This window comes from Stegodyphus dumicola, chromosome 12, assembly GCF_044657685.1.
Source record: "Stegodyphus dumicola isolate Sdum_Otavi_A_Nest chromosome 12, ASM4465768v1".
Classification (NCBI taxonomy): Eukaryota; Metazoa; Arthropoda; class Arachnida; order Araneae; family Eresidae; genus Stegodyphus; species Stegodyphus dumicola.
In genome coordinates, this window is record NC_140779.1 from 52671071 (window position 1) to 52697369 (window position 26299).

The 26299-nt window shown below is 28.7% G+C and overlaps 1 protein-coding gene across 3 annotated transcripts in view; it reads right to left on the bottom strand.

Annotated features, from left to right (window-relative positions):
* The window catches only part of LOC118199410 (uncharacterized), a 216231-nt gene that overhangs the window by 168079 nt on the left and 21853 nt on the right, over positions 1-26299 (bottom strand). Inside the window, exon 1 of one of the 3 annotated variants that reach the window (XM_085827725.1) lies at positions 19511-20117. The exons of 1 other annotated variant lie outside the window; for it this stretch is intronic. The gene's annotated coding sequence lies outside the window, so the exon portion shown is untranslated. Of the gene's footprint in view, positions 1-17025; positions 17365-19510; positions 20118-26299 lie in introns of those variants that run through there. One more of the 3 variants, XM_085827723.1, reaches the window with a different exon arrangement.

Consider the following 26299-nt stretch of genomic DNA (forward strand, 5'->3'; position numbering starts at 1 on the left):
TTAGAACTTTGTTTTCCTGGTTTTTTTTTTTTTAATCCCCCCCCCCTCTCTGCAATTTAGAGTACACTGTAATTTATCCCTATCATCAAATATGATAGAACTTTACATAAAAATTTAAAGCATTCCATACATGAATTCTAAAACATACGCTAAATTATGATGATTTGCAAGAAGCATGTAATGATGCTACATACAGCTTTCCCTTAATCTTCGTACTGTTAATTGAATTAAGTTAGTTGAAAATATGGCTGAATATGGCTGAATATGGCTCAAAATATGGCTGAATGTACCTATTACTGAAAACGAAAGCTAATTTAGCAGAAACTTTTGAGTTATTTATCTCTAAAAAATTATGTTCATAAAAGCATTTGCATTTGAAAGTATAAAAGCAATATAAGATACAAAAACAATGAAAATATACATCGTTTTCGGCCATTCAAATTTATATAATGTACATAAATATTAAAGGAAAGAGGGATGACACATGTCAAAGCAATAAAAAGCTTACATTTTTTGAAGTTTTCCTGCTTTGATCTCGAAACTAGTATAACTAAAATACCTACTTATATTCTGATTTATACTTAAATAACTTTACTAGAAAGATATAAAAATTAAAAACTTACAAACCGATAAAACCTAAACACTTATTTTAGTTTACCGAGATATAAAGTACTCAGATAAAATAAGAATACATTTTTGCTAACCAATTTACTCTTCATAAGAGGCACCAACATTGTCCCGCAATATCTGATAAAATTTCACTCTTTTACTGATACATATTTCCAACTTTCCAAGTTACTAATGTTCCAAAATAAATTGCCGCTAAACTCTATATTGAGTTCATTACTGTTTTATACGAAGTTTAGAAAATTTAGGGAGCATATTTCCATCATTAAAAGAGTAATTAAAACTTGAAAAGCGCAGAATATTTTACATTTTATTTCAGAATCCTCATTTATTAGGATACAATATTAAAATAACTTCAAAGCTATTATGGTTTTTAATGCAAATCCCATATTAAAATATATTTTTCAAGACAATTTAATGACATTAAGGATGGCTAATATTTATGGACGTAAACGTTAATCGAACCCCAGATTTTTTTATTCTTAAATCTTTTATAGATGACTTTTAAAAGATATTTTTCCTGAAATGTGGGAGTTTGTTACGAGTGTTGACTTAAAAATTCATGTATAAATTAAAACTTTTCATTCACAGCAACACTAGAAAGATTCACGGAAGTTACATGAAGGGATCCTGACAAAATAATTTCAGTGAAAAAAGACTATGCCATACAAAAAAAAACTGGAAAACATATAACCAGTTACACTACCAGTGTTTACAAAGTTTAATATTCTCAACATTCGACTAATTTGTTATCACTGTTTCCTTCATAAAAAAGAATAGATTAGTTGAATTGTAGTCAAAGTGCTCTTCCTAAGCTTTTTCTGAATAATATTATCTTTCAAATTCAGAAGTGATTGCGACCACATTTCAAAAATCCAGAAAAATGTTTTGCAGTAAAAATCCAGCATAATTTTAATATTTTTATAAAACACTTACATATATGTATACACATATATTTTCAAACTCATTTCAAAATTTATTGATTATTAATTTATGTTTCACTAGATCAGTTCACGCAGTTGCGTGTCCGTTTGGTTTACCAACATTTTTTAAAATGATTGCTAAGTTAAGCTTGCCCTCCCTTTTCTTTTGGTTATAGTTATTGGAGTATTAACATTTGGGGAACATTTTTATTCGCTAATTACTGAAAATTCAGTTTGGTTAGCAAGACGTTTTGATGTAGACAATTTTTAACTTAAATCTTTTAAGTATTACATTAGAACTTTAAGTATGCATATCAACAGGAGCTGAATTTGCTAGCAATTTGATGGTTCATAGAAAGTAGAGAATTTTAGGAATTTTCGGATTTGAGAAAGTTAAAGAATTAGGAACCAAAGTCCCCAGATCAAACAGAAGCTGAGATAAAATTAAAAAAAAAAAAAAAAAAAAAAAAAGGTAGTTATTTTCAAATGGAAACTATAGGAGATTCTATTTACTCTTCTCAAAGAAATAAAATTTACAGTTTTAAGCTCGTTTCATTTTCCCCTCCTAACTTATATTTTTACATGTATTTCTCACCCAGAAATGTTATTTGTTCAGATAAAGACTGTCATAGAAATATCCTATTAAGCAAGGAAAAACAATGTCATATACCATTATAAAAGTTAGGATTTTTATGCTTAATTTAAGATTCTTACTTTTAAAATTTATTTAAATTTTCACATACGATGTTTATTATTGTAAAACTGGATCTAACCATGCATTATTTCATTCCAGAAAACCAGCTCTGACAATATTTGAGGCAAATGTCTGGACATAAAAACGCTAATTTCATCCTTGTGCGACTAAGAATGAACACAGCAGGTATGCTTTATCATTAATGTATTACAAACATTATTTTCTTTATTTTTTATTTATTAATTAGAAAATAACATGCCTGGACTATATTTGCTATAACCTAATGCAGGCATAAATTCTCATTTCACTACACATATTCTAACAAATGTTTAAAATTTAAATTTTTATGGCAGTATTGACAAGCAGTATTATTTTCATCTTTATATTTAAGATGTTTTAAAACTGAATATTACTTTTTAATAATATCAAGTTATTCTAAAAGATTTTATCTACTTTTGAATTTTGTGGTCTGTGCCTAGGATGCCACCTCTAAGTTAGAAATTTCTGAAATGAGTTTTCTACCTTCCGAAAGGTGAAATGAGAAAACGTTGCTTTGTTGGTAGCACTGAAAATCAGCCGATATTTATGTATATATATATATATATAAAAAAAATCTGAAATGTTTCAGATTTTAAATTACGTCCAAAGGGGCGTTTTTTAACATTTTGTGTGTTACCTTTCTTTATTAAATATCATGTTCCTCGCACTTAAACCATAAGATCCAGTGCAACAGCAATATCGCAAAATAGTTTTAAAACGAGCATATCTTTAGAATTTCCGATACAGAGACTCACGCGCTGGAGATAAAAATGTTTTTTCTGCACAACGTTGCCATTGCTCGCTTTGAAATCCTTGAGTTTGTTAATCAAAAATTCGTCAAAGTTTTAAAAAATACGAAATCGATCATAAAACAAATTTCAAATTTCAAATTTGGTCTTCCACATGCTCATATTCGTTGGAGGATTACGTTATTCAAAATTCGATGACTCTATGTACCGTTGTTTTATCACAATACGAGAAATATACATACATTTATGCAGATTTTTCATTATTTAATTTCTTCAAATATAATGCAGGACTCTAACATTTTGTGGCAACAGTTTGAAAAGTGAACCGACATTTATGAGTCCGACGCAAAATGCCAAAACGAAACTAATAGTCCTTCGGGATTCAAATCCCTTTGGACTAAAAAAAAAGAGAGAGAGAGAGAGCTATTATCCTTCTCTTACGCAGAATATAAATTACTGTGATAAGATAAAATTTTCCAAATCTTAAGATAAATTAAATTTAAAAGATCGAAATTAACTCTTAATCACTGTTTATATTCTATAAAAATATTTATGCATAACACGCATTCTTGTTGATCTTTTGCTTCAAAATCTTCGAATAATAATGAAATTTAAATATTATACAATTAAACTTTCGTTTTAAAATTGTAAAATCTTGTTAAAATCACCGATTACATTACATCTTTATATACATACAAAAGTTGCTAGTATCTACGAAAATTCATAGATGATATAATAAAGTTTCTTTCCACTTTTATTTATTTATTTTTGAATTTGGTGCTCTCTGAAGCTGTGCATTTTCTGCATCTTTTTTTAAGTATACACAGGTATTATGCAATCATTACTCAATACATTCTCTTCAGTAAAAACCCCTTTGAAAATTTATGAAAAACTGCTTGCTTTTTCTAGTACGCATTACAACATAAATAAATCTGCATAACACAAATGTATTCTGATTTTCGACAGCTAAAATATTCTACATAATAAAAATAACATTATGCAGAAGAATTTATCAATCTTTAATGAGTAGTCAAAGCAAAATTTAATGACGTATGACTCTGAGAAATGCAAGCAAAATTATTTTAAATTATTTTCTGAACACCACACTCATTACATATTAAAAACAGCCTTCGGTCTCTATGTTTCAGATGCCTGAACTCCTAAATAAGACCCAGCATGGGAAATAATTACAAGGCATATAGTACTTTTATAGAATTCAAGACAGCAAATTAAGGTTTTCTTTCGCTTCAAACATATTGCAATTTATTCACAGAGCGTTTAAAAGAGATATTTAAAGTACCCTAAAATTTGCTTATTATTGCTATTATTATTATGTTATAACTTCATCAGTGTGCTAAAATTCTGTAAAATGTTCTTGAAAAGATTACACTTTTATGGGTTATTTTACTTATTAAAAATCTACTTTTATTTTGTTATTTAAATAAAATATTTTTTAAATATTTAGAAAGAAAGAACAAATTCGAAGGCTTGTAATCAAAATGTAAATCTATCCTTGAAACTTTTTGAAATAGATGAAATCCTTGACATACATATTTCATTTCGGCAAAAATAAAAATGTTTTAATAAATAACTTTAAAAAACACTTAGCTGGATATAATAAAGAAGGAAACTTTACGTTTGAATTTGCAATTGAATTAAGAAAAATATAACCAAGAAACTTTTTGGTCCAATCTGTTACAAAATTAGAATAAATTATCGAATTTTTAATAAAATATTCTGAAAGATGTGTTAAGGATGCTACGAAATTTTTCAACATATAATAGAAATTTTACAAGAGATTCTTTGATGCTACGAAATTTTTCAACATATAATAGAAATTTTACAAGAGATTCTTTCTCGAGAGTAACGATTTAAAGAGAAAGTTTTTCTGTCAAAATTAACATCAAAAGTAAAACTATAAAAAAAATTTGCTTTCCTTGTTGACAGTCATATGTTCAAATAAAGTAATCCAAATTATCTCTTAGTGTTTCACATTTAATCGGTTTATATTCTGCAGAATAACCGCGATTTCGCTTGAGCGTAAATAAAATAATATAATTAACGCTTAACATGCAGTTATGCTATAACTTAGCTATAAATTCTCATCATATTAAACAAACATTGAAACAAAGTCATGTCTAAACTGTTTATAAATATGTAAACAAAATATGCAATCCAAAAATCATTATCCAAAGTTTACAGGCACTTAAAACGTCAAACAATTTGTTAAACAAGATTAAACGTTGATGTCTCAAGTGAGCTGAACAAAACACGGCATCGTAAACAAATTTTACGATCATTCTACTGGCAGATGGCATTTTAATAACAAAAAAGTACATCTATAAGTAGGAGTGGTGGGTATTAAAAAAAAATGCAATGGCACCATAGAATCCTGTAACGGTTGCTAAGAGTCGCTTCACGCGTGTCAACGGGAAGAATAATGGTTGCTATGGGCGTCACTGAATACTTTATGAGGAGGCGGGAATGGTCGCGTCGCAAGTAGCCAACCAGCGATTCTAACTGATTTATATGCCAAATTTTAGTTAAGAAGATTAAGATTTTATGGCCAGAAAAAAGAAATAAAATAAAAAATAAATCTGTCTCTCAGCGAATTTCTCGGGAGTTACGACTTTGAGCTTTTCAATCCCAGCTAAACATCTAGTGACTTGTTCAACTGCTTTTTAATTGATTCTTGCTTCAATTTCTCTCCTATAATATAAAATTTATTGAACGGAAATTACATGTCACTAAATAGCGTAGCGTTAATTTTATGCACTTGTTTTCCAGTCGTCAGTAAGCTTAGTGAAATTTTAACCGTCCTTCTTGTAATAAATAAGTTTGCGTTTGCAAGATCACGCAATCAGCGTCTGTATGATCGATAGTGCAGCTAATATCATTAGAAGTTGATGATGAAACAAACAAAAGCAACTTATCGTAATAGCGATATAATCGTTACTCTAAATGAATAGGACGACACAAAAAATAATGAATAAATAAATAATTCGATGAGTAAAGGAGTTAGGATTAAAAATAATAAATGTTTGATATAAAAATGTGGAATACTTTCGAAGCTGCTTTAGATGACAAATTTGTAATATAATATTTTTTTGATATCGCAATAGTTTCTTCTATATTTATTAATTTTTATCTGAGTTTTAATGTTAGTCTTTTTAAATTATTTTATTACAGCAATATTTATCTTACATAAAATGGTCGGTTGTATTATCTGATATTAATATTCTGAGGATATATAAATTGCTACTTTAATATTCACAAATAAAATTTATTTATTTCGCATTTTGATCAGTCAATACAGAAGTGTTTTTCTAATCGCACACAGATCTTCAAAAAGACAATAAATAAATAAATAAATAAAAAGTAAAAAAACTGAAAGCTTTCGGATTTCATATTACGCCTAAAAGGGCCCTTTTTTAACTTTTTGTGTGTTACCTTTATTTATTAAATACCATGTTCTTCGCACTTAAACCATAAAATATTCAATTCAATAGCAATATCAAAGTATTTAAAAACAGCATATCTTTAGAATTTCCGCTACACTATCTCGCGCGCTGGAGATACTCCCCGTACAATGTCCTCATTGCTCGCTTTGAAATCGTTGAGTTTGTTAATCAAAATCTATTTAAAATTGGAAAACATTGATTTGAATCATCTTTCTTCACAGATTAAAAACCAATAAAAATATACTGCTTTCAAAAATTGAATCTTATGCAATGGATAACAATTGCTTATCAAGCCAATAAAAAATTAAATATTGTTATATCAGTTTTGCTTCTACTATTTCAGAAAATGAAATTAGAAAATTTTTAACAGCTAATTTTTATTAAAATCTACTGATACTTTCTCCCCCCCCCCGAAAAAATATTAAAAACAACAAACACTTTTGTTATATAGTAAAAGGTTTTTAATTTACAAAAATGTAAGAACTTAAAATTGTTGATTGCTTGAATTTTACATATTAAATATGATTACGTAATGTTTTTAAAGTACTTTACTACTGATGTTTCAGATTTAATCCTTCTTGAGTAGTTTGTATTATTACCTACATAATTTTGTATCATTTATTCGTTTTTTTTTTTTTTTTTTTTTTTTTTTTCTAGCTAATGTATAAAAGAAACCATGCAACAAGGAGAAAAATAAAAGGTACAATGAAGAAAGAATTTTCTTTTGTTGCTAATTTTATATATTTGATAATACTTATTCTTCACGGATGGTGGTGAGTATTATTTTTAAATTTCGCTTTTATAGTTAGAGCTGCATGTTTTTTCCGGACTATTTTTTCCCTACGGGTTATTATTATTTCCCCCTTCACAAATGATATTAATTACAAAAAATTTAAGTATCTCAATCTGTATCTTGCAATCTACCGCAAAACTAAAATTCGCGCTATTATAATAATTAAATTAAGACAACATAAATGCATTTTTGTTAAATAAAATACACAATAAACAATTTAGTGAAATAATTTAATGTGATAACTGTATTATTTTAGATAATAACAGAGGATTTCAGTCCTCTAGGTATAAAATTAACTTTTTTCATTTTTCAACTGCTGTGTTCTTGTTGAACGAAAAACATTTTGTTTACGTCGCCATCTCGAAAAAGAAGATGCCAGGAATTTACAGTTCTATAAATATAAAATAATTTTTAAAATGTCAGTGTAATCATCCTCATAAGCTTGCAAAATTCATAAACTCGCAAGATTTCTGATCCATTTTCTGACAAAATACTAATACGTGTATTTCAATTAATAGTTGGTGAACCAAGACATATATATATAACATATTGCATAATTATGCAAAGCATGAAGTATGAAAAATCTTTAGAATATAATTCAGCTCCGTTTAAGGACTGCACAATCAGATCAATCAGTTCAATCAGATCGGCTTGACAGGTATTTGTTAATAAAAGCGCAAAATGAATTTACAAATTCTGTGAACTTATTTTATTTACGTAATTGCTTGCTCAATATACATTTATTATGCAAAGTTGTAATAAATAATATAGCAAATATAAATAAAGCAAATTCATTACCTTTTTGAAAACTCATTGATATTGCATATTCGTGTAGATATAAGTTACTTAAACTGGAATTTCTAATCGAGATGGGTTTCAATTTTATCATTGTAAACACAAAAGTACAGCCATAAAGCATTTTGATACAAATGTAATCCTAAACTAAATGTTTTTGCCTAAGAATTCAAAATTATCATCATATGAACATCGTTTTAGTGCATTTTAGGAATAAATAAAAGTATCATAATCCAGAATATTTCTCTGAGGATTTCAACATAAACACAAACACTGTGAACACAAAACTATAGTCATTCTATTGTTGCTTAATGGATATTTTTACAAAAATGAACTGTGCTTCACGATAGGTAACATTAATTTAAATACCTCAAAGCAGATATTTACTATTCTGCCTTCAAAAATTTTATTAGTCCAAAGGGGCTTTGTCCCTGAGGGATGCTATTATTTTCGTTTTGGTATTTTGCGTTGGTTCACTATAAATGCCTGATTCACTTTTCAAATTGTTGCCACCAAACATTATCGCCCTGTATTATATTTGAAAAAATTAAATAATGAAGAATCTGCATAAACGTGTCTGTGCTTCTCGCATTGGGATAAAACAACGGTACCTAGAGCCATCCAATTTTGAATGACGTAATTCTACTGCGAATGTGGGCATCTGAAAGCCTAAATTTTTGAAATTTGGAATTTGTTTTATTATCGATGTCATATTTTGTAAAACTTTAACGAATTTTTGATAAACAAACTCAAGGATTTCAAAGCGAGCAATGGCAACGTTCTACATAAAAAACGTTTTTATCTCCAGCGCGTGACAGTGTGTATCCGAAATTCTAAAGATATGCTTAATTTAAAATTATTTTGCGACATTGCTCTTGAACTGAATTTTATGGTTCAAGTGCGAAGAACAAGATATTTAATAAATAAAGATAGCACACAAAATATTAAAAAAAACACTCCTTTGGACGTAATTTAAAATATGAAATCTTTCAGATTTCCTTTTATATTTTTTAATATCTATTTCTATATTTAAAACTTCCAGAATTCATGATACAAATTGGAGTCAAAGAAAAAGAGAATAAATATATTTGACATCTTTAGGCTTAATACTGGCATAGAGAAAAGTACGAATCAAACGCGGTACTGAAGAAGATTTAAAAAAAGAAGGAGACAGATTTATGAATAATCGTCACGTAGCCAGAACTACACTGACAGAGTGCTATAAATTAAAACTCGATGACTGAGGGCGCATCGTCACAAATTAATGTTATCAGTCTTTAATTATCAAAGAACGACTGGACGTCATACCTCAAGGCTTCCGCGGAAAGTTTCGTAACGGTTGATTATAAAATACATGAATTACTACTTATCGCAGGTGACGCGAAGCGGAGATAATTGATAAATGCTATGATGAAGCATTTGTACGTGCTGCCTCTGTACTCTTTTTTTTTTTTTTTTTTTCCCATTTTTAGAAGAAATTTATATAAAGAGATCTCCCTGTTATTTTGAAATTACTAATGTACAATAAGCAAGTTTATTCCGTCTAGTAAATTTGATTATAACAAATGAAAATGATAATTATACAATTCAGTTTTACAAATAAGTATATAATGATAATTAAAACAAAAATATCTGAAAATAACTGTAATTTTCGACACAGTGTAATAAAACCAAACTGGTAGATAACGAAAATTTAATCTGAAGTACCAAAAAATGTTTAGTAGCATCAATTCCATTTTGATCACAAATTACAGCATTATGCGGTGCTAAGTAAAGTAGTCTGCAACATATACTTAAACGTGCCCAATGCCTGGAGGACCATAAAATTTTATATAAAAACATTCATAATGCTATTTCTTATAAAACTGAATTGCAGAAATAAAACAAGCTAAACAAACTATTCTTTACGAGATAACGCTTGATTAAAAACAGAAACCTATTTTAAATTTAAAATAAAATGCGTAAATTAAGGAAATAGCTTATATTTCACCATTATTAGTAAAATATTTGAAATATAAGAACTAACTACAAGAGCCTAGCCTCGGATTCTAAAATATAAAGGTGTCCAGAATTGATAATGCAACTATGATATGATATGTCTAAAAATTTAAATTGCATTCTGTACAGCCAGAGATTGTCAAATAAAAGGGTGTCCAGAAATGCAGCTATGACGTGTCTAAAGCTGTATTAAATAAATTTAAATTATATTCTCTACAGCCTCAGATTCTAAAATATAAGAATGTCGAGATGTCTAAAGACATACATATTAAATTTTACTTGCATTCTGTACAGTGTCAGATTCTGAAATATAAGAGTGTCCAGAACTGACAATGCAGCTATGACATGTCTAAAGACTCATTTTGTTAAATAAATTTAAATTGTATTCTCTACAGCCTCAGATTATAAAATATAAAGGTGTCCAAAATTGATAATGCAACTATGACATGTCCAGAAATGCAGCTATGGCTTATTAAATAAATTTAAATTACATTCTGTACAGCCTCGGATTCTAAAATATAAAGATGTCCAGAACTGATAATGCAGCTATGACATGTCTAAAGACTTATTAAATAAATTTAAAATGCATTATGTACAGCCTCGGATTCTAAATTATTAGCGTGTCCAGAACAGATATTGCAGCTATGACATGTCTAAAGACTTACTAAATAAATTTAAATTGCATTCTGTACAATCTCGGATTCTAAAATGTAAAGGTGACTAACTATAATGCAGCTATGACATGTCTAAAAGTCTTATTAAATAAATTTGAGTTGCATTCTGTACAGCCTCAGATTTTAAAATATAAGGGTATTCAGAACTGATAATGCAGCTATGACATATTCAATGAATTATTAAATAAATCTGAATTGCATTCACTAGTTTTCTAATATTAAGTTAGTATTTTCATAGGGGCAAGATGTAAGAATTTTTATGCACACATTATGTTTACATACATTATGTTACATATTATTCATTATAATTATTTGTACATCTGTCAATTCATTAAACTTATTATTACACTTTTACACCAATAACTGTGTATATTTTATTATTTTTATTTTAATTTAATGAAATAACTGAAGGTAAAGATAGCTATTCTATCAGATATTTGAGACTCTCTTTAAAGTGGATTATTATTTTAAATTACTGTTAAATGATGCGAAAGTTACTGAAAGGCTTTTAAAACATCGAATTTATATTTAAAAATAAACAACCCGACAAATCATATTCGTAAAAAATATGCAAGAAATTCTTCAAAAAAGTAAGCATAAGCTATTTCTTATGTTTTCGAACAAAAGCCCTTCGGTACTGTGCTTTAAACATTAGATGAATATGGAGGAAATCTTATAAATACTGTCTTCAAATTACTAAACGTTGATAACAATAATAATACTAATAATTCATAAAAACAACATCCACAAACTAATGCTACAAATATCTGTAGCAAATCATAAAATGCTTAGCGAAACATTTCTTCATAAATATGAAAGCTACTTTATTAACAACAAAATTCCAATCCCTCTTACCTAGGTAAAATATAAGTTTTTTTATTCTTACACCCCCTCATTTTAGTTTGGAATCTTTCGAGTTGGCTTTTACTAAAGTGTGTAGAATACACACACTGGTTATCAACATTCTTAATATCTAGAAAAATTCTGTTATTAAAATAAACTTACTATAATGTTGCATTCACTCTTAAGCCTAATGTTCTTTTTTTTTATGACTGTTTTATCTCTAAAAACACTACGAAATAGGGCAAAAATATACATTTGTTTACGATTTTAAAATTCATTCACCAAATATGTAAACTAGTTATTTAAGTTTTTGTTTTGGCTCCTTCATGAAATATTTAACATATTAAAAACATGCGTAAAATAGTATTATCTGATAACTATCAATGTTTAGTTTAAAATTTTGAACAATATATAAATATTCTATGTAAGAATATTTAAGTTACGTATAAATGAACAATAATCCTTCGTTCAGATGTCATTAATCATCTGCATGATGCAGTTTTGCCGCTCTTAATAAAACACGATTTGGTATCTATAACAGATATCTATCCTAGTTGTGTATGCAACCGCAGTATACAAATGTAATTTTAATGCATTATGTAGGTGATAACTTACGTTTAAACGCTATATTTTACAGCAAATTGTTTTGATGCAGATTACGTAATTTCTCATTTTCCGATGTACCTAACTATGCCAAGAAGCGAAAAATTCAAGTACCATTTTATAATTAGTGATGAGTGAAAAACAAAATCATAAGAATAAAATACTATTATTTTATGTGATTAATAAAATAAGTTTATAAAATAATTTTATATATAACATTCATTTTAGAGAATGAATAGAACAAATATGAATGAAGAGAGATAAAAAAATTACATGATAATAATAATAACAAATTAACTTACTTCAGGGGGAGGAAGAAGTTCAGCTTTTAAATTTATAACTAGTAAACGTAACATTTAAATTTAATTTTGGTAACTGTATGAATGTTGAAAGCAAATCATTTGTTTATAGTTACCGAAAATACGATACATCATACTAAACTTTGACGAAAAATCATAAACAAAGCAGCAGTCACCAATACGTGTAAGAGGAAAAACTATTTAATCTCGCATTTCCTATACATTTTCCCCCTGCGGCTCTTCAATAAATTCCGGTCCGACATATATATATAAAATAATAATAAAAAATCATCGAAATTGAAGGAGAAAATAGAAACGAGCGCCCCAAAACGAGCAAATAATATACCGAGCCGCGGTTAAGTTTTATCGCACGAGAGTGGGGCCGGTAGCGACCGTTCATCGGCTGAGGCCATAACGGTCGCCATAAAACCGACATCTATGGCCCTGAAACGGCCTGTTGGGTGTCATCGCTCGCGTCGTATAAAACTCCGACTCCCGCTCCTCTTTGATGCGCGGTCTAATGCCGAGCAGTTGTGGAACGTGCCGATTTTTGAAAATTTTGACCCATTTAGTATTTTCTATTCCATGTACTATTTACACAAAGGGTACTGACAGTTCACCTAAATATTTCAGCAAGCAATATTAATCTATTTATTGGATAAAAAATTATCAGCTGATAATACAAGAATAGCAACACAAACTATGTGGATTTTTGACAGATGATACAAATTAAAATTTTAATTAAAAATTTTAAAAAAGAAGTTCTTTTGATTTAAGTGCAAGTTTTATCAGATTTAGAGATTATGATGTCGAATCCAAAACACTACAAACAGAGGAATAGATACAGAACAGAGCATTTACACTTCTAAGCTCTCAATTTTTTACTTTTACTGAGATGTAAATGCGTAGTAAATTTATAAAAAATACGCGATCAAATACTACGCCGAATATATTTATATTAAGAGTTTTTTACATGCTAAAAATTTTAATAAAGAACTATTTGCAAAATTTTGAACCTTTTGGAAAAACATGACAAATATAAACAAAAGTCTTAATATTAATCACAGGTGAATATAAAAATCTTCATTATTTTAAAAAAGCGTGTACAGTTAAAAGAAAAAGACTTTAAAGAGCTTGCATTCAGTATTACTGATGTATATAATCAGTATATATATATATATATATAGTCAGTTTTTTAATATAAATTTAAAAAGCATATATAGAGAGAGAGATAAATATCTTTCATGTAAGAGATATATGCAATGAAAACATAGTTTCTGATTAAAATTCATATGATTCTGATTAGAATGCAAGGCAAATTACCTAACTAGATGCAATAGGTTCTACGGTAGAAAAACAAATTAGGAAAAGTTGGCAATATATTTTTTTCTAGGTATGCCATGATCCAATGCAAGTGGATGCAAGCCTAAATTAATACTACCCAGTGAGATGCGGTTATTATAAAACGCGGTAGTTATGCAATTTAAATGCCTAATTACTTCTTTGGTATGGTGTATTTAATAATTAAAGAGTCTAATTATTCGATATACTACTAGAATGAAACTCCTTCTCATTCTGCAATTTTATTTATCAAAATGCCTGATTACAAGACTTCTACCAAATTTTATAACAAAAATATAGCCAAAAAAAAAGGGGGGGTCTTGTATTTAGATAAATATGCTGCTTTAAAGCTACAGTGTTTGATATACTTCACCATTCACTTGCATTTCATAAGCAAAAAAATTTAATTATGTCTGTCATAAGAAGTGCTTTCATTTTAATCTCTTGAAAATCTTTCAGAATGTTTACTGTAAATAAGAAGTTATACTGAAATTTCAAACTTAAGTCCTCTTGCTAGTTCAGTATTACACATTTTAATCAAGTCTTTTATACTATTATAGTTGGTAACTATGATACAAAAAAGAAAATAAACAGTTATTTTACTTCTAAAATGGAATCTACCGAAAAACCGTTACTATATATAAATTTTAGAATCTGGAACTTATATTAGTTAGATATTCTCAATTCGGAACAAACCAAAGAATGTCTACGAAATAAGGATTTCTCAAAATAAATAGTAATAATAGTAATATAACGTGCAACATAGAAAACTCAACATTCACTTTTTTTTTGGCCCATTTGAATTTAAAAACAAATACTTTAAATCACACATATATAGCTATATAAAACTCGTCTGATAGACTCTGCACGTTTGATATTAGTCACATAATCACATAATTTAACACATTAACATGTGCTGTATTTGGCTCCGTTTTTAGAAATTTTGGCCTTAGGTTCTAGATAAAGTTTATAAATAAAAGCATGAAAACAGAGATGAAAAATTTCAACGATTTTGTACCCATGAATGTTATATTTTTTGATAAACTGTGATTGTATTTTATTATGTTTTTTTTTTAAATATTTCTTCACAAAAAGTGTCTGCTTAAATCTGCTTTCAACTTTTCGTGAGTAAATTTAATTAAGTATGATTAAGTTCGATGTAAATGAGAAAAACTAGTATAATGCGATAGACATATAATTAATCATGCTAAATACTCTGATAAAATTACTAGCAAGTCGCGAGAACCTTATTTATTACATTAAGAAAATTCAAATATACTTTTTATTTCCGAATCCATGCAGTATTTCTTTCAAAAATAAATATATGAAAAGGAATTTAGTGCAGTTAATCAAACAGAGTTTAGGAATGAACTTAAGGGCTTCGCATAATTTTCAAACACAGCAAAAACAAGTGGAAAAAAAATGCCGTAAAAACATCCTACGCGTTATTTTCTTTTCTCCAGCTCTTCTTTATACTAACTACTCTTAAAGCTAGCACAAATATAATAACGCACACTACTTGGTGCTGTTAAATTTCGAAACAAACAGTAGACGAAATTTGAATCGATCTGAAACTGCGATTTAAAACAAACTACTAAGCTTTGATATCTAATACCCATGGTTAGTTCGCAGGCTTACCTTTGATTAAGAAATAATTTTTGGCATGATCCTTTATTTTAACATGCTTTACTGTTTCATTAGTTCTAATTTAAGTAGCTTTTAAAAGAAGTTAAAGGGAAGATACTCCTGCTACATAAAATGCTTACAACTCATATTTTAAATGAAATTGGTTTTTAAATTTTATTAGCTAGCTCATGAAAAAATAGTTATGAAGCTCCTTTTTTAACGCTGCGAAAAATATAAAAATTAATCATAAGTAAATTTCGTATTTCTGAATAAAAAGTTTTCTGTTGTAGAAATGTGATACGAACCTTATTCCTCAAATTTTATTTATTCCGGTAACTACAATTTCGATAAAAAAGATATGAGCTAAATAATTAAGTTACAGGATTTTTTAAATACCATTATACAAAATATCTATAACTTACTACGTCTATACATCAGTTACACTGTATTATCACGAGGGATTAACATAAGAAAGAAATTGGATCATTGAAGTAGTGTTGTTAAAAACAATGATGGTAAATGAAGTTGGAAACAGTTTCTGTGAATGTTTGACTTCATAATATACTATAGGAAACTACAGCAGAATTTTTAGTATTTCTTTAAGTATTAAAAATGAAAATGAAATACAAAAATGGACACAATAGGACCATGTTACCCACAATACGAAAACAACAATGAAGGTAGCTGCATGCAACTGTGTTGAACAGACACTTTTGAACTAATAAATAACATCTAGCCCCCCAACATTTTTTTTTTTTTTTTTTTTTTTAATGAAAGCTAAGGAAGTTTGTGAATTGTTTGCCCTTTTTATTTTGTCTGCATTTCTTATATTTTGATTTATAAAGAGATAACTATTAAAGCGGCTACTTTTTTGTGATTTACTTTCGTGGATAAGTTAAACGATAATATTTTTAAAGTTTGGGTTCGCTTTCAATTACCCAAAGTAATTTATCACTCAAACAATATTAACTTTATTTTTATTAAATTATTGACTGCAGTTTTTTCTCCGGTTCATCTTTCACCTTTAAATAAAATGTAAGTATGTATGTAACATGATTTAACCTTGTGTAAAGGTATTCATGTAATGTATGTAACATTGCTCTTTTCATATAACTCTAAAATTTATTTCACCACCAGATCTTTCGAATGTTATCTGTCGTCTTCTCCCTGTTAGATTTCATAACAGATAAACATGAAGGTAAACGTTTTAAGATTTTTCTCTAAAATATTTTCCTCCTATATTCTTTTATGGCTTTCTTAAAAGTTAGAACAAAAAAGAATTAAAATCTGCAACGAGGATTTAGGAATTGTGTATAATATTTGTTATTTGTTTTACTCTTTAAAATGTTCATAAAATTCCATAGAAGATTGCTAAAAATGATCTCAACGTCTCAAGTTATGTAGATGAAGCGGTACTGAAATTTTACATTAAATGTAAGAAACTTTGGTATTACTTTTTCATACACCTAATAGAAGTGGGTGACAGAGTAAAACGTGAAACAATCCTAGAAAATAGCCAAAAAGAAAAGGAAGCAAAGAAATGTTTCAGCAGTATCTTACCTTGTAATTTCAACCTGCTGACAATGAACTTCGGTTGTTTCCAGTGACATAACCGCATAATTTGTGATACTGCCTACCAAAGCAATTTGTCGATAAACTTGCCTAATTTGTAGCTTTGAAAATCTTTTTGATTAGCGAAAGGGGTTTTCGCGATTAACTCTGGCATCGTTGTGAGATCGCTGAAATGATCGCATGGTCTGTAACCGCGGTCGCTAACTACTAACAGAGAAATGGTGTCTGCTGCAACGGCGATAGAATGATGGCCAAGTGCAGAAGGCATCGCAACTCTGAGGAATCATAATGGGTGTGCGCACACGTAGGTGATCTCGCACATACAAGAAATAAAAAAAAGGAATACTTTGGGGCGCCTCCCACCCTAACTTTATCAAAATCGAAAGAAGGGTAGAGAGGAAGAGCGAGAAGAAAATAAAAAAAAAAAGCGCTTAATGGGACGGCGCCCGCGCATTGCCAACTGTTCTCTTCTCCAGAAAGAAAATGTCTTCTTTTATAGTAATTGCACTCATAGAAGGAAAAGAGTACAATATGGATAGGAAATTATTCCACGGTGAAATCAGTTTATTCTAGAGAAATGGAATATTCGCGAGTCGAAGTGAGAACGCTTAAATTTGTTAGGCGGTTTCGAATGGAAAATGTTCAATTTGAAACGATTTTATTCTCGCTATGAAACGTTTATCAGCAGCGATAGAGATATTTCACTGTTGATTATTCAAGAGGCACATGTCAAGCTCGCTCAGCGCTTTACGTTTCTAACACTAATAAACTGATATCACATGATATCAAAAATTTTATTTCATTGTTTGAATACAGTATGAGTGTTCTGCTATAGCACGGAAAATTATTAAGAAATTTTGGTTAAAAGCGGAATAAATATTAAATTATGATCCTATAGTTAAAATATAAAAGGATGCAAAACTGGAAAATTAAAATACCATCAGTGTTAACTTTAGCACTTAAGCCACGATAAGGAAGTTTTATACCATTACTTTCCTGCACAGTTTAACATCCAGTAGAGAAAATGTATTAAAATTTTATATTCTCATGCAGTATAGTACAGTTGAAAAGATTTATATTTGTATTAAGAATAACGTGTCATGCAGTACAAAATGCTTAATTAAACTTATTAAACTTAAATATAAGTTCCATTTTACATGCAGAAGATAGTGAATTATTTTAGTGGCTGATTTAAATAGATAAACTGGTTATACTTGTAGCTTGTTTATACGAATTAGTGACCTAATAACAGGTTTATATGGACAAACATCATAGAATTGTTGATTTTAGCCCCATTCACACTTAAAAATCTCAGTTATTCAATTTGATGGTTTAAAAATTACGAAAATTCTTATCAGATTATCCAAGCCATTTAAGACATTTTGATTAAATTGATGAAAACATGCAGATATATTAAAAATAGTTTCACTGTTAACTAAATAACGGCATCCTAGCTAATTATTTTTGACTTAAATTTAAGTACTCTTCCACAGACAGATAAGAAGTTATATGATTCATGGAATCTGATTTGTGCGACTAAATAACATATAACTGTGATATCATTTTGAAAATCTCTGCTGTCAACACTGGCATTTCAAAGACTGAAAGCTCTTTATGAGGTTCTGATTAAATTATGCAAGCACATGCATATAAATTTTATTATTTAAAAACAGCAACATATTATCGAGTAATATTTGAAGACAATTCAAAATGAATTCACAACCATAGCTGATCAACATCTCTCTATACGTATTCAAAGTGGTCTTGAACTTTCTGATCTTTGAATTTCAGAATTCATGTGCATTAATTTTTCCTATATCTGGCCAACCACTTGTTTTGAAGTAAATGTACTAAAATTCTTCCAACTGAACACTATACTAATCGCTTTTTTTTTGGTGTACCTTACTGAAAATATATAATTTACAGCATCATTTAATCTTTTGCTGAATCGACAGCGTTGGTTCCCATATTTTTATTTTATATCTGATTCTATATTTATATTTAGTACTAATACTTTTCCAAGGAATTAACTAGTTATATTAACGGAAAAGATGAAGTTTCGCTTGGAAAATCACAAAATAAAATACGTTTCTATCTGTAGCAACTCTGCTTATAACATTACTGACATAGAAACATTAAAATATGTAACAATTTCTTTAAAAAAAACATAAATTAATTATTAAATGCAAATTTTACATTTAAGATTCTCATTTTTTTAATGTTACTAAATAATACAACAAATATTTAACTTATCTTTAATAGTGATGTAAATTTAAAACACCGAGAAAAACCACATATATCGCATAAAATGCTTCAAACATATTTTGTTGTAAAGTGAATGAAATTGCAACTATCAGTAATGGAATTTATCATTATTTATTGTTATACATACGCAATTGAATATTTTATTATCTTATATAAATATAGATTTCATAAAGTAAATTTTCCTAACACAGATTACTTAATAACATACCCCATATTCTTGCTACTAATAGCAAATCCATGCATTTTTCCTGGTCTGTCCGAATAACATATTTATCGAATCCGCAAAGGTATCGCACACACACTCATGTCATGTTTGAACAATGGTTTTTGAAGGTAAATCCACCGAGCTCGAGGTCTTCATAACAACTTCTACCGTTTAACTAGCACGGGTGTGCGTTTGCTTCGATGAGATGAAAGAAAAAAATTAAAAATTGTGGGCAGTTAAAAAAAAGACAGAGAGAGAGATTTCGTGATAGTGTTTGAGAACGGGCAGTGATAAATTTTCAAAGTGCCCTGCCAGCGGTCAGGTACACTTATTAATCCCGGTGACGTCTGACAGAATGGATAAAGATCACGTGCACTGAATAAGCGACACCGACTAACGAGCATGGTTGACTTCTTGACAAGTATCTTGCATTCTTTCATCGCCATTTTTATTCCTCTTCTTTACCTTGAACCTAACATCGCGTGTGGCTCGAGTTTAGACGCTTGTAGATTACCATCGCGAGGAACAGCTTCAAGACACTCCGCTTCCATAAAACTCGACCACCACGTATTTTGCTTCTGCATGAATGAATCTACGTCTTCAGAAAGTCTTAGAAGATTCGTGGAAACTTTGCTCGAAGATCCTTCGCTTCGCCATATATTGACTATCAACTACATTGAAGATTTCGGAGCAGTAAACGTCAGATTTTACTTGTAATTGCAATTTATGCGTGTGTTAAGTAATGTTTCAACAGTTCTATCTTTAAAACCTCAGTGAATCTTCTCTGACTATTCTTAAAAAAACAAACAAACATGAATTGCTTTCTGGTTCCATCTAACGGGTTTGCATTTAAAGAAAGGGGAAAATTCAGATGTGAACTGCTTCTTAGTTTATTTCTGTAGCTGAAGTTACACAATATTTGAAGAAAGTGAAAACATATTATATTATATTATATGCATTGCTGCTTTGAAATCCGCCCTTTTAATTAAAATACATTCTATAATTCTAAAATTAAGAAAAGAGAAAAAAATTATTGAATTCATACGATAAATTTGTTTTCATTTATCATATATATATATATATATATATATATATATATATATTCTAAAATTATTCTATAATTCTTTTCCAAACAGGAGAAGAAGGCATAAAAAAGGTTAATTCATTTTCTTTGAGGTAAATCTTCATATTTTTCACAAAGCATTAAAGATTATAAAACAAATAAAACTAGATTTTTTGATAATTTTTTTAACTAAATTTGTTTTAAATTTCCAGGAGATAGGCTAGATGGAATGTTCTAATCAAGTATTTAACGACAATTCTACAGATTCTAAACACGAAACTGTGTTATAGATAATGATTATATAGTTTCTGGTAAATTTTCCGATAGCTCTCGTATAAAATCGAAAAACTTATTTAATCTCCTATGCTAATTCCATCTAAATAGCTATAGTTTAACAGTCCACAGTAATTATGTGCACAGCAAAATCGTTAACGTATTTAGCATTTGACAACTCGTATTTCATAAACTGACATAAAATTCTAAGTAGATGAAGAATAAATGCATTAATTTACCTCCATTCAAAATCTGCATCTGAAAATTCATATGTTGTAAATAAACATCATGAAAAAATTTCACTACTGGTTTGTGTGTTATAACACGTCCCATACAGGAAAAATAGTATACTATTTTAAATCTAAAACTGCACATCCTTTGATTTTGCATTAAAATATTTGATTATCTGAGAATTTAGATTAATACCAAATTAAAATTTTATCCCTAAAGTGATAAGGATGAGGTTGAAGATGATAATCAATCAATCATTTTGTATATTATAATTTTATTCTTGCTATTTATTTTATTAATTCTGTAAATATTGTATCGATGTTTACATTATACAGCATATTTTTTTAATTAAAATTTTCTCCTACATTTTCAAAAATAAATTCAGAAGCAAAATATAAAAACATGAACTGTAAATTTTGAAATTCAATTATAACCTTAAGTAAATGCTAAGAAATGGAAGCTCCAGTGTTTAAAATTTCTTCATCAAAATTCACTTAAAAGTAATAGTATAAATTCTCTGGTAAATAGCAGATAATTTCTTGGTCTGTAATTGTTTGAATTTTGTTTCAAGTGCTTCACATCCTCTTTTCATAGTCGTAACATGATTATCAATAAATTTAGTCAGGAAAAGCTTCTGGCACTCTCTTCATCACGATATGTCATACAAACTAGAGAAAGTTAATACTTCAATCTAACTCATTATTTGAAACAAATACCATGCTTCAATTTGGCAGACAGACTATACAGATGTGAAGTTAAAAAATAATTAATACCACGCTAATCACACTAAAGCTTCATTATTCAATATAAAATATTGTGCAAAATATACTTTAGCCAATAAAACATTTTTAGCGTTAGAAATTAAGTTATATCATTAAAACTGGTCAGGATAGAATTTTCGTAAGTACGGAAGAAAAATGTCTGTCAAATTTTCTGAATGTTCCTTTTCTATTCATTATTTATTGCACAGAAATAGAAAATAAAACTAAAGGACTTTGTAGGCTTTTCTTCGTTCTGAACACATTTTCTGAAGAATTTGCGAAATACTTGCCCTGTTTAAGCTTTATCTGTCATTTGCTTCGAGCATTATCAAGATTTGAAAAGTGCTACTTTAAAATTACTCAGAACATTTAATGTTTTGTGTTTAAATTTGAAAATATTTTTCTAAAAATCCCAGGAGTTCTCTGTCACGCTTTTTAATGGATTTTTTCCCCTTTAAAATAACATAACGTAAGAGTTATACCTCCTATTTGTCAACGACGCATTATCAAATTGGCGCTTGGCCAAAAAATGCATAAAGGAGCGTGCAATAATTCTTGCACCATTCTAACCCACATTAAATCTTTGCAGGATTACCTACCACTCTTAATTCACACTCTGTAAAACATGTTACGACCATCAAAAATATTTCAAAGCTTTCAAAATACCTTTTCTCAAATGTTAAATGCAACGCAGGATGATCCAGCTTTCCTTAGGTAATTGATTAAAGAAAAAAGAAGGGGAAAACAGAAGCTTTTTACCAAGAATCTATTTAACATTTGGAGCAAATGGATGGCTTTTAAATTGCTTAAAATAAAAATAAGTTATTGCTTCATTCTATTTAAAATTTAAATGTACGAACCCACTTTGGGAGGGGATCACAGTATTTATAGTGTAAAAAGTGGATAAAAATGTATCCACAGGCCCTTCTATTTTTCTTATTCTAAAACAGTTTCAGCCGTTATTTCATTAATTTAGAAACGGACGCATGTTTCTCAGTCCAAAAATGTATTAACTGAAGAGGCACAAAAGGTTCACTGTTTTTTTAAAAGGATCTACGGATGAAATATCTTGATATATAAAGGCTAGATATTGCTGAAAAATATGCTATCAATACTTCATTTCTTTTCGTAAGTATCTCAAAATTTTAAGCAATATACACTGGAACGCCTCACGGCAACCTCTGAAAGAACCAACATTTCTTAAAACGTAAATAAGCATCCACTGTGAACATACACTAGGACAGATAATGTTGAAAAGGTGTCGTCTTAGGTGCGGCCAAGAACGGGAGAATGACGTTAATTAAGAAGGGAGAGTAAAGGAGGTGTGCTAGAGGTCATAAAAGGAGATATTTTAAAAGAAAAACTAGAAGAGAATATTCAGGAATAAAAACTAGAATACAGCCACAGAGATCTTCATATGAATTATCTGACGAAATTTTCCCAAATATCAGCGAACAATTAATTTTACTTCTTTTATTCTTTCATATCAAAACAGTTTACTGCTAAGCAATACAAAAGCTGAGCTAATTAAAAAATAATCTTTTTAATAATATAGTACATAAATATCTGTAACAAAACATTTAACAACTATTTTTACCAGTAGTTTCTACAAACATTTACACAGTAAATGTGAACCAAACCATTTGAAAACAAATTATGTTTCGCATTGGTGAGTTGTAGTTAATAATGGCCGCATTGTTCTGAATAATATTGGATATTTAATAATATAATATTGGATGTTCTGAATAATTTGAAGATTAAATCCATAATCTTTCAAGATGGTTTTCCAGTCGGAAAAACGAAAGTATAATTCACAGTATTTTGATTAACCTTTCTTTCCTTTGTAAGTGCTGAATGTCTGTCTGCCATACATTTGATGAAATACTGAATAAGTGTTTCATCCAGATGGTAATATTGATTAACATTTGCTACAATTAGATTTTAATTGAGGCTTCTTATCAACAGCCTCTTAATTTTGAGTCGCAGCCTTTATTTTTGGCCATGATATGAGCATAATGTTAATGTACCTAAAACAACAGAATTCATTTAAAGCACTCTGACACAACAATGCTTAATAATCTTACCATCGCTGAGAATAATTTTCCGGATTCCCATATTGATGTTTTCCCTGAGATGTTAAAAACTGCAAGTCATGAATACGAGTAATGTATATGTGCAACGTAAACGTACTGTAAAAGAAATCGAACCTCCAAAAATGCTAATTGACTTCAACTAAACTCTAAAGAGGATGTATCAGAAAGAAAAGGACAATTAAAATTGAATTTTTAGCTAATTATTACTAACTGTAATAGACTGGAATATCTGAATATAAACTATTTGAATATTTACGAATAAAATTATAAGTCGAAAACAGAAAATGGTTTTCTTATAGAATGAATGCAGATGAATCCATTTTTACTCAATGAAAACTAAAATTTATTAGCTAATTAATCTGTCCTCAACCGGACACCTTAGTTCAGTGATTCGTATTAATAAGCCTTTTTTTAATTTAAATGCCTTAAGAATAACTGGAAAAGGACCTAAACTCTATTTCCCGTTAAATTACTTATAAAACTGCATTTTCAGCTACAGTCATGTGAAATAATGCAATAAATAAATAAATATAATTCAGTACTGAAAAAAAATAAGACCCAAAAACGGCTTGGAAATGGCTATATATATTCTATATATATATAAAACGAAAAATTATATCATTAAGTCGGTTGATTAGTTTAATAAGATCAGTTTAACATGTGGTCATCACATATCAAAGGGAATAACGTGCAATGCTTCGTAAAGCTACACAGCTTTTTTGGAAAATGAATTGAATTAAATGATAATGTTAAAAATTATACAAGTGCATCTTTTTCTATTGAAGAAAACTGTAAAAGAGTATTTCCCAGCAGAAAAATACTAAGTATGACTGGATAATAATTCCTTTCAAGTGCTACTATAAATCAGAAGAAATGAAGGAAAGAGAGCAACATATCAATAGATTCGAGCAAAAATTTAGGAGAAATATTAATATTCTCCTTTTTTTAAAATTAAATTTAGATTTAAAAATATAAAAATAGGAGAATTGTTTTCTCCGATTCTAAAAATTCTCCTATTTTTTATTTTAAAATTAAATTTAGATTTTAAAATATAAAAATAAAAGAATATTAATATTTCTCCTAAATTTTTGGTTGTAGATTCATGCAGAATACCTAGAAGTTTCTTACGTGGCTATAAACATTTCAATGTTATTCGGAACAAAGTATTTAAGTGAAAAATCTCTTTCAACGTATTAATAAAAAAATATATAGAAACAAATTAAAATTAAGTGCAGAATATACAGTGCGGCTGTAGATAACATCAAAGCAGCTAGATTTCAAAGGTTCGTGTAAAAAAAAAATGCAAGCACACTCCTGTCATTAAATATAAGGCAAGTACATGTAACACCTGGACACGAGTTAATGCTATTAAAGAGTAAATTACATTAATTTTATGTTAATTTTTTTAATAAAATTGTTTTTACATCATGAAGTTTTTTTAATTGTTTTTTACATAAAGTTCTTTAATTTGTTTTTTACATAAAATACCTATTTACATAAAGTACCTTTTAAGTATTAATTTAAGATATATTTCTCAAAGTGTGGGATGAGGCTTCCCGAAAAAGCTTCATATTTCTAAGGGGTTCATGTGTCGACAGAGTTTGAAGAACATTGTTCTAAATTATATACGTACTTCACAAAATTACCTTGTTAAGGTTTCAAAACATCTTTACCACTGGAAGCTGCAAAGCTTGAAAGAGGGTTCCCTTCAAAGTGTAATGATAGATTATAGACTTGAATACTATCATTAGCCTTCTCTACCCATAGATTGTAATGGATATATTTGTAATGTTTCTCATTCCCTCCAGTTGAGTAAGTTCAAAAATACAATGTGAAGTTTTGTGCTTTATGTTCTATTATGTCTATGCGTAAAATATCCTGCATTATTCAATGAACGTTGACACCTTAATTGAGTGTATTATGGGTAAAAATTACAACAAAATTCAATAACTGTTTCTTTACTTCATAAATTGCTAATAGAAACATTTTAATAATAAGCTTCGAGATAACGCTATAGTTCATCTAAGAGCATGATAGCATTATTCATAAGAGTTATAGTTCCTTTTTTGACAACGCCTTTACTTATTCAAATAAAGTGGTTTCGTTATTTAGAATAACTTGCTGATTTATTTAAAACTTGTTTGGTAATAATTCGTTTAATCAACTTAATAATAACGAGCTTTGTTTAGAACAATTGTTAACTGGAGCAATAGCTCAATTTCCCACTTATAAAATACGTTAATATTTCCCTTCAAATCGGGAGGGAAATAAGAAAAATTGAAAAAAAAATATATATATGAAATAATAATAATACTGAATGAAAATAGAAAAAAATTTAAAAGCCTCCAGATTTTATATTACTCCCAAAGGG